We start from the raw sequence: 13,462 nt of genomic DNA on the forward strand, positions 1-13,462 counted from the left end.
GGATTTCTCTTGTGTTATTCTTTCACGTTATTACTGTTTGTGAGATGCATAAATACTTTACTCATTGCCGCTAAGTTTAAGTCTGACAGCTTTTGTGCCAAGCTACCAGAGGGTTAAGCACAGGTTACGATGGATGGAGTGACGCAAGGCTTCCTTAGTCAGTCTGAGTCTGACTTTCTGAACAAGTGTGAGGCTAGGATTCCGACCATATACACCCTCCCGAAGATCCATAAGCGCCTGGAAAAGCCACCAGGCAGACCAATTGTCTCGGGATGTGGGTCTATACTGGAACCCCTTAACCAATTCATAGATCATTTCTTGCAGCCATGGATACCACTGACCAAATCATATGTCCGTGATACGATGCATATCATCCAACTGTTGGAGGGTCAACCATTCGATACTCAAACTCAGCTATTGGTCACGCTAGATGTATCCTCGCTCTACACCTCCATTCCCCAGACAAGGGCCCTTGAAGTGATTAAAGAAATCCTTGACAAAAGAACGAGACCTCACTGGATACCGACAGATTTTCTGCTGGGCCTGTTGGAAATTGCCATGAAATATAATTATTTTATTTTTATGAAGCAATTCTATTATCAATGTAAAGGCGTGGCGATGGGGGCTACCTATGCGCCGAGCTTGGCCAATATCTTCATGGATGCATACGAAGAGGAACATCTCTATAACCACCAAAATCCGTTCATTGACCACATTACTGTTTGGAAACGTTATATAGACGACGTTATAATGATCTGGTCTGGTACTAAGGACGAACTCAATCTGTTCCACAGCTGGCTGAATGCCAGATCGAATGATATCCAGTTCACTATGACGAAGGACAACAGCACCATCGATTTCCTGGATCTTACCTTTGTGGTGGATGATGGACAACTAGTCTGTGACCTCTTTCGTAAACCAACGGAACGGAACACCCTCCTTAAGTATGACTCTCACCATCCACGCAGCTTAAGAGATAATCTTCCGTATGGTCAATACCTTAGACTAAGGAGGAACTGTACACGCAGAGCCGATTTCTTTAAAGAAACAGAGATCCTCACCACTCGATTAAGAGAACGTGGCTACCCGGTGGGTCTGTTGAAACGCGCACGTAAACGCGCTTGGTATTGCCCGAGAGACGAACTCTTGCAGGTCAAGGAAAACAGACCGAAGAAGGAGAATATTGTATGTGTTACATCCTTTAACACGAAGAGTAATGGCATGAAGAAAATCATCAAGAAGTACTGGAATCTGGTTGCCAGCGAGCTCCCGACCATTGACGAACCGATCTTCGCGTTTAAGCGGGGCAAGAATGTGAAGGACAGTGTTGTCAAGGCATACCTTGAACCACCTAAACCACGGGGTCTCAGGGAACAGTTGGGCCTACCTCCTCTCGTGGGCCATTACAAGTGTGGCCAATATAAAGCTTGTCCTTTGGCAATAGAGGGTTCTTCCTTCACCCATAACAACAGAACATATAACTCATCAACCTTCACGAATTGCAACAGCTCCAATCTCATATATGCGATAAGATGTCCTTGTGATTCCCTCTATGTGGGACAAACAACACAAAAAATCAAAGCGAGGATATTACAACACATGAGTCGCATTAGGTGCAAGACTCAAGGGGCCCCCATGGTGGATCATTTTCTGGCGCAAAGCCATCAGCCTGAAGACTTGAAATGGTGGGTGCTAGAAAAGGCAAGCCTGGCGCCTAGAGGGGGGTCAATGGTCTTGAATCTAAAGAGAAAAGAATGTAGATGGATTCATTCTCTTAACACTGTCCAGCAAGGTCTTAATAGCCTCGAGGAAACATCTAGAGAGATGGGCCAACTATGATACTCCCCTTCTGTAGTCTGTATATATGAGTGTGTCATTAGGAGCTCGGTCAGTCATAATTTCAGCTTGATAGTTTCGTTGTAAACGGGCATTTTCACATGTGGATTTGGGACGGCCCTCAAGCTTTATTCACCCAATGTTCTTGAGATTGCCATTCTAAAAAGTTGTTTTATTGCACATCTGTGATGTAAACAATGACGCATGTTTTCCCTTGAAACTATTTCACATGTTGATTTGGGTTGGCCCTCAATTTTCATTCATCCAGTGTGTTTGATCTTGCTATCCTTAAAAGTTCCTCTATTGCATATTTGTGATGTAAACAATGACGTATGATCTTTCCCTAAAAATGTTGTCAACATGAACCAGTCTTTTATGTATTTGCACATGCAGGCATGTGTCTGTAAACTATCTTGGTAAACATATACATAATGTACTGATGTTTTTTAACTACATGCACTCTCGAGCCAAGTACGCGTGCAATCTTGTACAAATACCAACTGTTTCTGGTCTTAAAAGTGATTATAGTTGCCGGTCAACTCCATTGACACTTAGCTTTATCTCGTGCGCGCGAGAGTAGTCAACACGTTCTGGCATTTCTGCACACCTATATTTAATTATCTCCTATGTGCAAGAATTTCCGCACTGCTCGCCGGTTTCTTATCTTTTTAACCGCTCAATTTTTGAGCTAACCACGTAGTTTGACACAGCTACCTACGTCAGCCTAGCGCGCGATCGTTCTCGCGTTGGTCTCAGCTGCTTCAGTTCTCTGAAGCGTACGTGGTTGCTAGGCAACTCGCCTGCCACGTCACCCTGTCTACGTCAGACAGGACTGCCCCGGATTCCTTTCATTTAGCAGCCGGTCTGTCAGTTGCGGCTTCCTCCGACCAAGAGAGGAGGTGCTGCAGCGTGAGTCATGATCGCTTAGCTTCGACTTCTAATTCAAGTAAGCACTCAATCCCCGTTTCGGTTTTCTTGGATTAATTACCCGGTCACGATTGTGTCTTCAACGAATGCTTATTCTTACAGAATTTGATTTCGGATTGGTTCTGACGTATCCCACTCACCGGACTCGGTACGCCCGTTGAGGTGAGCTCCTTTTAAGCACCGTTGTTGGTTTTTCATAACCCGTGATTGCCGTGCCTAATTTCCAAAACCTGTCATAATGGGGGTTAATTAGTGTATTTACTAACAATCACTCTCCCCTTTCCGTACTCTCCTTTACCCTAACATCGTAGAGGCGCATTCTCATTTTTGTTTAATGACGGCATCACACGCTCCACTTTGACTTACAGAGACCACATTTGATGAGGCGCTCTGTTTCTCTACACGCTAACAGTCGATTGCCAAACCATTTACTATGGGGATTAATCAGTGTACTTACTAACCCTCACTCCCCCTTTCATACTCCCCTTCACTGTGATAACAGAGAGGCGCATTCTCATTTTTGACTAATGACGGCATCACACGCTCCCCTTTTGACTTACAGAGACCACATTTGATGAGGCACTCTGTCTTTCTACACGCGAACAGTTGATTGCCAGGCCATCCTAGACCACTGGCTAGGTGAGTTATGGCCATTTTATTAGGGACCACACATTAAAATATTAGCATATCACTATATTGATACGTACTTTACTTGCCCTTGCAGGTTGCCATCGTTTATTTTAATGTCCTGATGAAGACCCTGCATGACGATTTAATGTCGCTTACACTGGATTGAAACGTCGACGATAACTGCTAGGACCAGTTCAAGACCTGTTTTCCATATGTGTTTTGATTTATTCGTGAAACGGTGTCATTGTGATTTTCCTTGATACTGGCCCTCCTCTTGTATATTGTGTACATAAAAAGTTTTTTCTGTATTTGATCACTGTATATACTATGCACAATTCTGTCACTTTTGTCACCTTGTCACTGACTCACTGACTCACTTTACAGTTTATTACGTTGGTAACCTTGCGTTACAAGTGATATGGGTGTTTTCATATAAATGATGAAATTTATATATAAAGAATGACATCACACCCTCCAAATCTAGCGTCACCGTGATTTGTGCTTTTAGATTGTGTGGTCAATTCTGGATTGATTCCGTATATTTTTTCTTGATTCGCTTGCATAACAAAGCAATTGTTTTACTTAAACCCGACAGAACCATTGTTTTTTTGTAACTATAAGGGTCTGCAGCATTTTAGCAAATTTGATTAAACAATGATTAAAATATTTTCTATATTTACTAAATTGGTGTAGGATTTCTCTTGTGTTATTCTTTCACGTTATTACTGTTTGTGAGATGCATAAATACTTTACTCATTGCCGCTAAGTTAAGTCTGACAGCTTTTGTGCCAAGCTACCAGAGGGTTAAGCACAGGTTAATTTTGTGACTGTTGTGGTTCACCCTGACAAGGATTGAGGTTATTGACTGAATAATGCTTTCAGCCCCCCTCAACCAACAACCCAATTTCTTACCATATGTAATTAAAGGTTATGCCTACAAATGTGTCCCCATGTGCTGCCAATGAAATTAATGCTGTCACACTGCTTGTTTTTTCCTTTTTTTCTTTTGAATTTCTTTTTATGCTTGTAAGGTCATGCTTAGTTCTATGTCGATGTCAATGAGTATAATCTCCGGGAGATGCATACTGGTTTTGTTTCTTATGGCTCTCTGTAGCCTTGAATGAAGCCTTTGTGGATGCTGGGTCTTAGTTAGCACCCAGTTTTGTACATGCTTTGTACTCCAAAGTATCAGCAGATTACATTTTCTAATAAGGCTATGAGATTTATTGATGTTACAATGTAAAATGTAGTGTATAAAGAAATATCATAGAAAAAAGACACACTTCCCAACTATTTGCAATCCAACATCTGAATATTTTCGATTCCATTTCTCGCCTCCATCTCATTTTCTGGCTTGCCATGATGGGTCTGTATTGTACTGCAAAAAAGGTCTCCACTCCGCTGCTTGCTTTGTCTCAACTCTCGTTCTCGTGCAATCTGCTCTTGGTCCACTTTGTATGGTTGCGATGTCATCAGGCACTTCCAAGGTAATATTCACAATTTGTCTTTCCTCATTTGCATAATGTGACAATCATGAACTTGCCTTTTCTGGCTCAGCAAATGGTGATTGCAAGCCTAAAGAAATGCAATATGATGAGGGGTTTATTTGTAGCTATGTGTTTGCAATTCTCAGACTGTGATATGTTAAAGTATGGTGCTTGGAAATCAGTACGTTTAATATTTATACATCAGACTGTAAGTCTTTTATAAGGAAGCTTGTGACTTTCACATTTGTCTTTTGAACAATGGAAAAATTATGCTCCAGTGTACATTCATGATTTCCCACATTTACTCTACCATCTCCAATTATTTGAAAGACCTTGTAACTAACACCACTAATTTACAAATCATTCTTCCTCCTAGACCCTCTACATCTACTCCCAACCCTAATGATGACCACACTGATGCCCAGTCACTGACCATCATCACCAATGACCCACTTGACAGCCATTCAGTGACCAATGCTAACACTTATGATAATTGTTCACAGATCTGGACATTTACAACTCATAGTGCAACTGAATCAGCCTCTCCAACATACACAGATAGCGCACAAAGCCATCAATTCTTAATGATTTTCCTTCTGGCCAGGTGCCTCTTGGTACCCTGATATTCTCTCCTCCAGCACCAAACACTGTCTTTGATGATGAGTCAGTCATCCACTTTCTACGCCAATTACCACTGTCACTTTCTCTCTATACTTCTTTACTTCACTAACACTGAAAAGGCTCTCTATATCTGTTCCACAATTGGATGGATCTCCCTCTACTGATCTAACAGAACTATTCAGAAACTGTTATTTGATAATCTTTTCACAGTCAAAATTAAGTACACATATCCAAAAAACTCACCTCAACAACAGAAAGCAGTCAGAGAAACATCCCGTGCTTTCAGGAGAGAGGATTATCAAAATTCCTGTTGCTGTCTGAACTCACTTCCCTTGGTAAGGTAAAAACAAATTACAAAAAGCTTCTGATCTAGTCAACGTATGAATTTCCCAACCTCAAATTTCAGAATGCTAAAAACAGGCCCATGATGACTTTAGTTTATAAATCATAGATGATTAGACACATACAGAGACAAGTTATAATGAAAAATTAGAAATAGTGAAATAGAAGGCAGACTAAGTGTCATCAGCGGGTGGCATATTGGAGAGGTAGCAAACGCTTCATGATTACAATGCATATATACTGAATTGGCAAACCTTCGCTAATAATGCATTTTATTATACATAAATCTCACAACTTCAATGATATAAGGCTGCAAGTTGAAAATTATGTTATCCACAGTCATTAGCACTGTAATCCATCCCGTACAATAGCTACAATAATTCTCCATGAGAAATTGTTAATCCAATTATAAATCACTTCATAATTAAATTAATTTAAAAAAACATATTACCAAAATCCAACATGCCGCCAGATATTGCAATAGCATAGTTTGCCCACGCTAATCATATTACTGATACATGAGGGTGTGAGCTTCGTCTCGAGTAAGCTCCAGAACATTCCAGGGACAAATGCCTCTTATAATCCAAACTGGTCAAACAGCTGGTCAGAAAAAGAATACGACAACATGAAAAGCCAAAACACAGAGGGGTTGTTTCATTATCCTTGTTAGACCTGGTGTCCTTTGGCGTGATTTCCCCTGTCCTTTTGCCTTGTGACCTCCTGTTTTGACTGTGTGCTGAACTTCATTTTTTGCTGGTTTTAGGACTCTGAATTATATAAAAATAATAATGCCTCGGGATAAATAACCAAAATATACAATAGGATGAAGAGATAGTTCAATTACCCCTTCCTATGAGTATTATTCTCTTGAAAAATCTATACTGCATTTCAATCAGAAGTCAAAGGAAATTCAACAAAGTCTAAAGTGCTAATTTTTAAAGCAAACTTTTCTGTATTTATTATGCAATTTTCAAGATCCGTGTAATTATGTATTCGTCTTTTTTTATATATATACAAACATTCACATCACAAAAACATATATATAATATTTACATTTAAACAAACAAACAAACGTATATTTTCTCCTTTCTCTTTGCCCTACTAATCAATAAGGATGCTCCTAAAAATATTTTACACAAGCATTCCTTTGAACAGAAGATCACCCTTCAAGAGGGACTAAGAGGCCTATTGCTCCAACCTCAACCTTGTTGTAGTACTCTTTACTTATTTCACAATATTTTAAATTCACGTGGGTGTCTTCAATTTAACTGGTGACACGTTTCAGCCTCAATGTTCTCAGGCCTCATCAGGACTAGGGCAGTTGAGTGCATAACTTTTCAAAAATCAACTTAGGAAATCAAATACACCTTTTTATCCATATATACAATATACCCAATCATATTTATACACATATACATAGGAACATAAGACTCAATGGTCTTAAATGGATTTTGTTACATTATCATTTCTGGGGTGGCGGACCACAAACAATTAACCATCCGAATGTGCACCTAAATAACTAATTTCTCGTGCCGTACATCACAAGGAAAGTGAAATGTGTCTAGAAAAGTCTCTACTGACACCACTCTTCTTAATCTCATTCCAGTCTAAAGTCAGATAGCTCAATGCATAAAAGAATCCAAAATAATATGCACCAATTCTCAGCGGTTTCACTTGGACTATGCGGGTATCCACTTCCTTTTTCCTTTATGTTGAAGCGCTAAAAACCAAAGGTACTATACTCAACATAATTCCCATTACAAAGCAGCCCATGTTAAATGCACTTATGTTTGTTATAAAGTAACTTGCATTAACCTAGTCTGTAAACAAGTCTATAAAGACTGGTAAGCCCTCTCACTTACCGGTCACAGGAGGTACATTTCCACCACCGCAGCTTCTTAGGGACTTTACGTTCTGGGTTTCTATAAGGCCAAATCACTTTAACTTCACCACTGCGGAGGGAACATAAAGCAACTAATCTAAATGCTTCCTTTCATATTCAATGTCCTTATCTCTAAAGTATTCCATAGCGGTTCCTACCTTCCATATATCAACTCTCCAGCTATGTCTCAGTCCGCCACCATTATGTTCTCAGCTTCTATAAGGCAAATTCACTATAATGTCACCACTGGGGGGGAAAAAAACATAAGGAAACTAATCTAAATGCTTCCTCTCGTGTTCAAAGTCTTTACCTCTAACGTATTCCGTAGTGGTTCCTACCTTCAATATCTCTGCTCTCCAGCCAAGTCTCAATCCGTCGCCACACCGCGTACTTTACACACGAAAAGTCACGTGACGCAGAAAGAGGTTTATATACGGAAGTGGGAGCCCTCGATACTGAAGAGGTGCCTAGCTTTTCTATTAATGAAGAACGAGAACAGACTCCCTGTTTCTAAAGGGCCGATTGCTTTTAATTAAAAAGAAAAAGAGAACAGACTCCCGGTTTCTGTGTGTCTCAACAAGTGATTGCGAAGGGATTCTCTTAACTAAAAAAATAATAACAAAAAAATATATAAATAAAAAACGCTAAGACCTAATATTTACACAAATATGATAGACAACTATATAAAGTAAATTAAATCAAATATAAGTGATTAAAGAACACCTTATAGCCCACTATTGAGCCGCCACTCCTTAAAATCTTCATATCTATAATGATTATCTATAAACAGTTGACAACAATATATGCATGATTATGTAATTCAAGCCTGTGAGTGGATGAGATATTATATATACAAATCTCTTGAATCCCACCTACTATAATTGTAAGCATATTACTGTAGTAGTGCCCAAGTTTCATCTTTATCATTGAGGCCGATTGTAGCAGTATGGTACTTTTCAATCAATCTGGCCTCCAATCTGTTAAGTTTCGTTTGAAGTTCTTCTCTTCCCACATTTCCGATCAAACACAATACTGACCATTTTATATCGTTTTCAGAATGATTTTGATTTTGAAAATGATGTACTAAAGGAGCCCCCTGTACTTTACATTTTAGACTTGATTTATGTCGTAAAATGCGTTTCTTTATGGCTTGTGTCATCTGGCCTACGTAATATTTATTGCATGGACAATTTACGCAATACACTGCGTTCTTAGAATTGCAGTTCGAAAACACTTTTTGATAATGTGTCTGACCATTAATATCTAGCTGTCTGGAATCTTCTGTTAGCCTACATGCCATACAGTTTTGACATCGGAAGTGGCCAACCACAGGTGGTAGACTAAGTAGGCCCCTCAGGTCTCTTTTAGGAGATTCAGTATGTCTAGCTGCTCTCACCAGTTGTTGCTTATTTTTCCACTTTTTCCTTTCTTAAAAGCAAAAAGTGGTTTTGGAATTCCTAGGGGTTCAATTAGTTTCCAGTTCTTTTGGATAATTTTCTATTAGCTTTCGGGTCGTATGTGAGTACCCATGTCAATGGAGTGTTCTTATCATGTTGTTTGGGGCTATGTAATACTTCTCTAGGTGTTTTAAGTGCAACTTTCACCAATTTATTGGGGTACCCGCGGGCTACCAGTTTGTTCTAATATTTTTCAGCTTTGGTAAAATAGTCTTCTTTGTTGGTGCAATTCCTCCTAACGTGAAGGAATTGCCCAAGTAGCAGATTTTCCTTCAGCGTACGTGGGTGACTACTGGCAAAATGTAAAAGTGTATTCTGACATATCAATGAGTATCTACAAATGTTCTACAAGTGTTCTTATGTATACACACTTACTGAACAATCGATAAGAAAACTGGAATATCCTTAGTCAAATGGCAATTCAGTCTAAGTAACAATATATTTTAGAGTATACATAGGAACACTTGTAGAACATTTGTAGATACTCATTGATATAGCAAAACCAAAGGAAATGATGGACGGAGTGTTGAACATTGCAAGCACCCACCCCCAGTCAACTGATCTGGGTTTAATCCATCACCGTTCTTTAGCCCACTCTGCCACCCCAGTTCAGACATGGCCATATGCAAATCAGTCTGACCCTGTGCCTCATGGGAACAGTCCAGCCCAAACTGCCAAGCCTTGTCTTCCCAGGACCAGAAACAAGCTTCCTAGGACCGGTTTCTGGCATTTCAGCCGTCTTCAGCCAGGCTTGCTTGAATCCAGTGCTTTGTTCGCCATAAGTTGGCAGGGTATGCTCAGATGTGAGTCCCTTGCTCACTTTGCCACTGGATTCAAGCAAGCCTGGCTGAAGACGGCTGAAATGCCAGAAACCGGTCCTAGGAAGTTTCTTTCCGGTCCAGGGAAGACATGGCTTGGCAGTTCGGGCTGGACTGTTCCCATGAGGCACAGGGTCACACTGATTTGCATATGGCCATGTCTGAACTGGGGTGGCAGAATTGGCTAAAGAACAGTGATGGATTAAACCCAGATCAGTCGACTGGGGGTGAGTGCTTGCAATGTTCAACACTCCATCCATCATTTCCTTTGGTTTTGCTTTGTTAGCCATAAGTTGGCAGGGTATGCTCAGACGTGAGTCCCTTGCTCACTTTGCCACTGGATTCAAGCAAGCCTGGCTGAAGACGGCTGAAATGCCAGAAACCGGTCCTAGGAAGCTTGTTTCCGGTCCAGGGAAGACATGGCTTGGCAGTTCGGGCTGGACTGTTCCCATGAGGCACAGGGTCAGACTGATTTGCATATGGCCATGTCTGAACTGGGGTAGCAGAGTGGGCTAAAGAACGGTGATGGATTAAACCCAGATCAGTCGACTGGGGGTGAGTGCTTGCAATGTTCAACACTCCGTCCATCATTTTCTTTGGCTTTGCTTTGTTCACCATAAGTTGGCAGGGTATGCTCAGACGTGAGTCCCTTGCTCACTTTGCCACTGGATTCAAGCAAGCCTGGCTGAAGATGGCTGAAATGCCAGAAACCGGTCCTAGGAAGCTTTTTTCCGGTCCAGGGAAGACATGGCTTGGCAGTTCGGCCTGGACTGTTCCCATGAGGCACAGGGTCACACTGATTTGCATATGGCCATGTCTGAACTGGGGTGGCAGAGTGGGCTAAAGAACGGTGATGGATTAAACCAAGATCAGTCGACTGGGGGTGAGTGCTTGCAATGTTCAACACTCCGTCCATCATTTCCTTTGGTTTTGCTTTGTTCGCCATAAGTTGGCAGGGTATGCTCAAACGTGAGTCCCTTGCTCACTTTGCCACTGGATTCAAGCAAGCCTGGCTGAAGACGGCTTAAATGCCAGAAACCGGTCCTAGGAAGCTTGTTTCCGGTCCAGTGAAGACATGGCTTGGCAGTTCGGCCTGGACTGTTCCCATGAGGCACAAGGTCAGACTGATTTGCATATGGCCATGTCTGAACTGGGGTGGCAGAGTGGGCTAAAGAACGGTAATGGATTGAACCAAGATCAGTCGACTGGGGGTGAGTGCTTGCAATGTTCAACACTCCGTCCATCATTTCCTTTGGTTTTGCTTTGTTCGCGATAAGTTGGCAGGGTATGCTCAAACGTGAGTCCCTTGCTCACTTTGCCACTGGATTCAAGCAAGCCTGGCTGAAGACGGCTTAAATGCCAGAAACCGGTCCTAGGAAGCTTGTTTCCGGTCCAGTGAAGACATGGCTTGGCAGTTCGGGCTGGACTGTTCCCATGAGGCACAGGGTCAGACTGATTTGCATATGGCCATGTCTGAACTGGGGTGGCAGAGTGGGCTAAAGAACGGTGATGGATTAAACCCAGATCAGTCGACTGGGGGTGAGTGCTTGCAATGTTCAACACTCCGTCCATCATTTCCTTTGGTTTTGCTTTGTTCGTCATAAGTTGGCAGGGTATGCTCAGACGTGAGTCCCTTGCTCACTTTGCCACTGGATTCAAGCAAGCCTGGCTGAAGACGGCTGTAATGCCAGAAACCGGTCCTAGGAAGCTTGTTTCCGGTCCAGGGAAGACATGGCTTGGCAGTTCGGGCTGGACTGTTCCCATGAGGCACAGGGTCAGACTGATTTGCATATGTCCATGTCTGAACTGGGGTAGCAGAGTGGGCTAAAGAACGGTGATGGATTAAACCCAGATCAGTCGACTGGGGGTGAGTGCTTGCAATGTTCAACACTCCGTCCATCATTTTCTTTGGCTTTGCTTTGTTCACCATAAGTTGGCAGGGTATGCTCAGACGTGAGTCCCTTGCTCACTTTGCCACTGGATTCAAGCAAGCCTGGCTGAAGATGGCTGAAATGCCAGAAACCGGTCCTAGGAAGCTTTTTTCCGGTCCAGGGAAGACATGGCTTGGCAGTTCGGCCTGGACTGTTCCCATGAGGCACAGGGTCACACTGATTTGCATATGGCCATGTCTGAACTGGGGTGGCAGAGTGGGCTAAAGAACGGTGATGGATTAAACCAAGATCAGTCGACTGGGGGTGAGTGCTTGCAATGTTCAACACTCCGTCCATCATTTCCTTTGGTTTTGCTTTGTTCGCCATAAGTTGGCAGGGTATGCTCAAACGTGAGTCCCTTGCTCACTTTGCCACTGGATTCAAGCAAGCCTGGCTGAAGACGGCTTAAATGCCAGAAACCGGTCCTAGGAAGCTTGTTTCCGGTCCAGTGAAGACATGGCTTGGCAGTTCGGCCTGGACTGTTCCCATGAGGCACAGGGTCAGACTGATTTGCATATTGCCATGTCTGAACTGGGGTGGCAGAGTGGGCTAAAGAACGGTAATGGATTGAACCAAGATCAGTCGACTGGGGGTGAGTGCTTGCAATGTTCAACACTCCGTCCATCATTTCCTTTGGTTTTGCTTTGTTCGCGATAAGTTGGCAGGGTATGCTCAAACGTGAGTCCCTTGCTCACTTTGCCACTGGATTCAAGCAAGCCTGGCTGAAGACGGCTTAAATGCCAGAAACCGGTCCTAGGAAGCTTGTTTCCGGTCCAGTGAAGACATGGCTTGGCAGTTCGGGCTGGACTGTTCCCATGAGGCACAGGGTCAGACTGATTTGCATATGGCCATGTCTGAACTGGGGTGGCTGAGTGGGCTAAAGAACCGTGATGGATTAAACCCAGATCAGTCGACTGGGGGTGAGTGCTTGCAATGTTCAACACTCCGTCCATCATTTCCTTTGGTTTTGCTTTGTTCGTCATAAGTTGGCAGGGTATGCTCAGACGTGAGTCCCTTGCTCACTTTGCCACTGGATTCAAGCAAGCCTGGCTGAAGACGGTTGAAATGCCAGAAACCGGTCATAGGAAGCTTGTTTCCGGTCCAGGGAAGACATGGCTTGGCAGTTCGGGCTGGACTGTTTCCATGAGGCACAGGGTCAGACTGATTTGCATATGGCCATGTCTGAACTGGGGTGGCAGAGTGGGCTAAAGAACAGTGATGGATTAAACCCAGATTAGTCGACTGGGGGTGAGTGCTTGCAATGTTCAACACTCCGTCCATCATTTCCTTTGGTTTTGCGATACTCATTGATATGTCAGAGCCTGTAATAGTGAGTTACACTGGAGAAGAAATTAGTGCCTTATGTAAAATTTCCTCATTACTGAGTGGTGATCAACCAGTGGCACAAGTCTTAAATGTGGACAAAATAGAGAGATTAAAACAACTTAAAAAGAAAAATATAAGAACCCAATTACACGCACAGGTATTGTTAGAACATCTAAAAAAACAATACTATTCTGGTAGGACTCCA

Source organism: Triturus cristatus, chromosome 8, assembly GCF_964204655.1.
Source record: "Triturus cristatus chromosome 8, aTriCri1.1, whole genome shotgun sequence".
In the NCBI taxonomy this organism is placed as follows: Eukaryota; Metazoa; Chordata; class Amphibia; order Caudata; family Salamandridae; genus Triturus; species Triturus cristatus.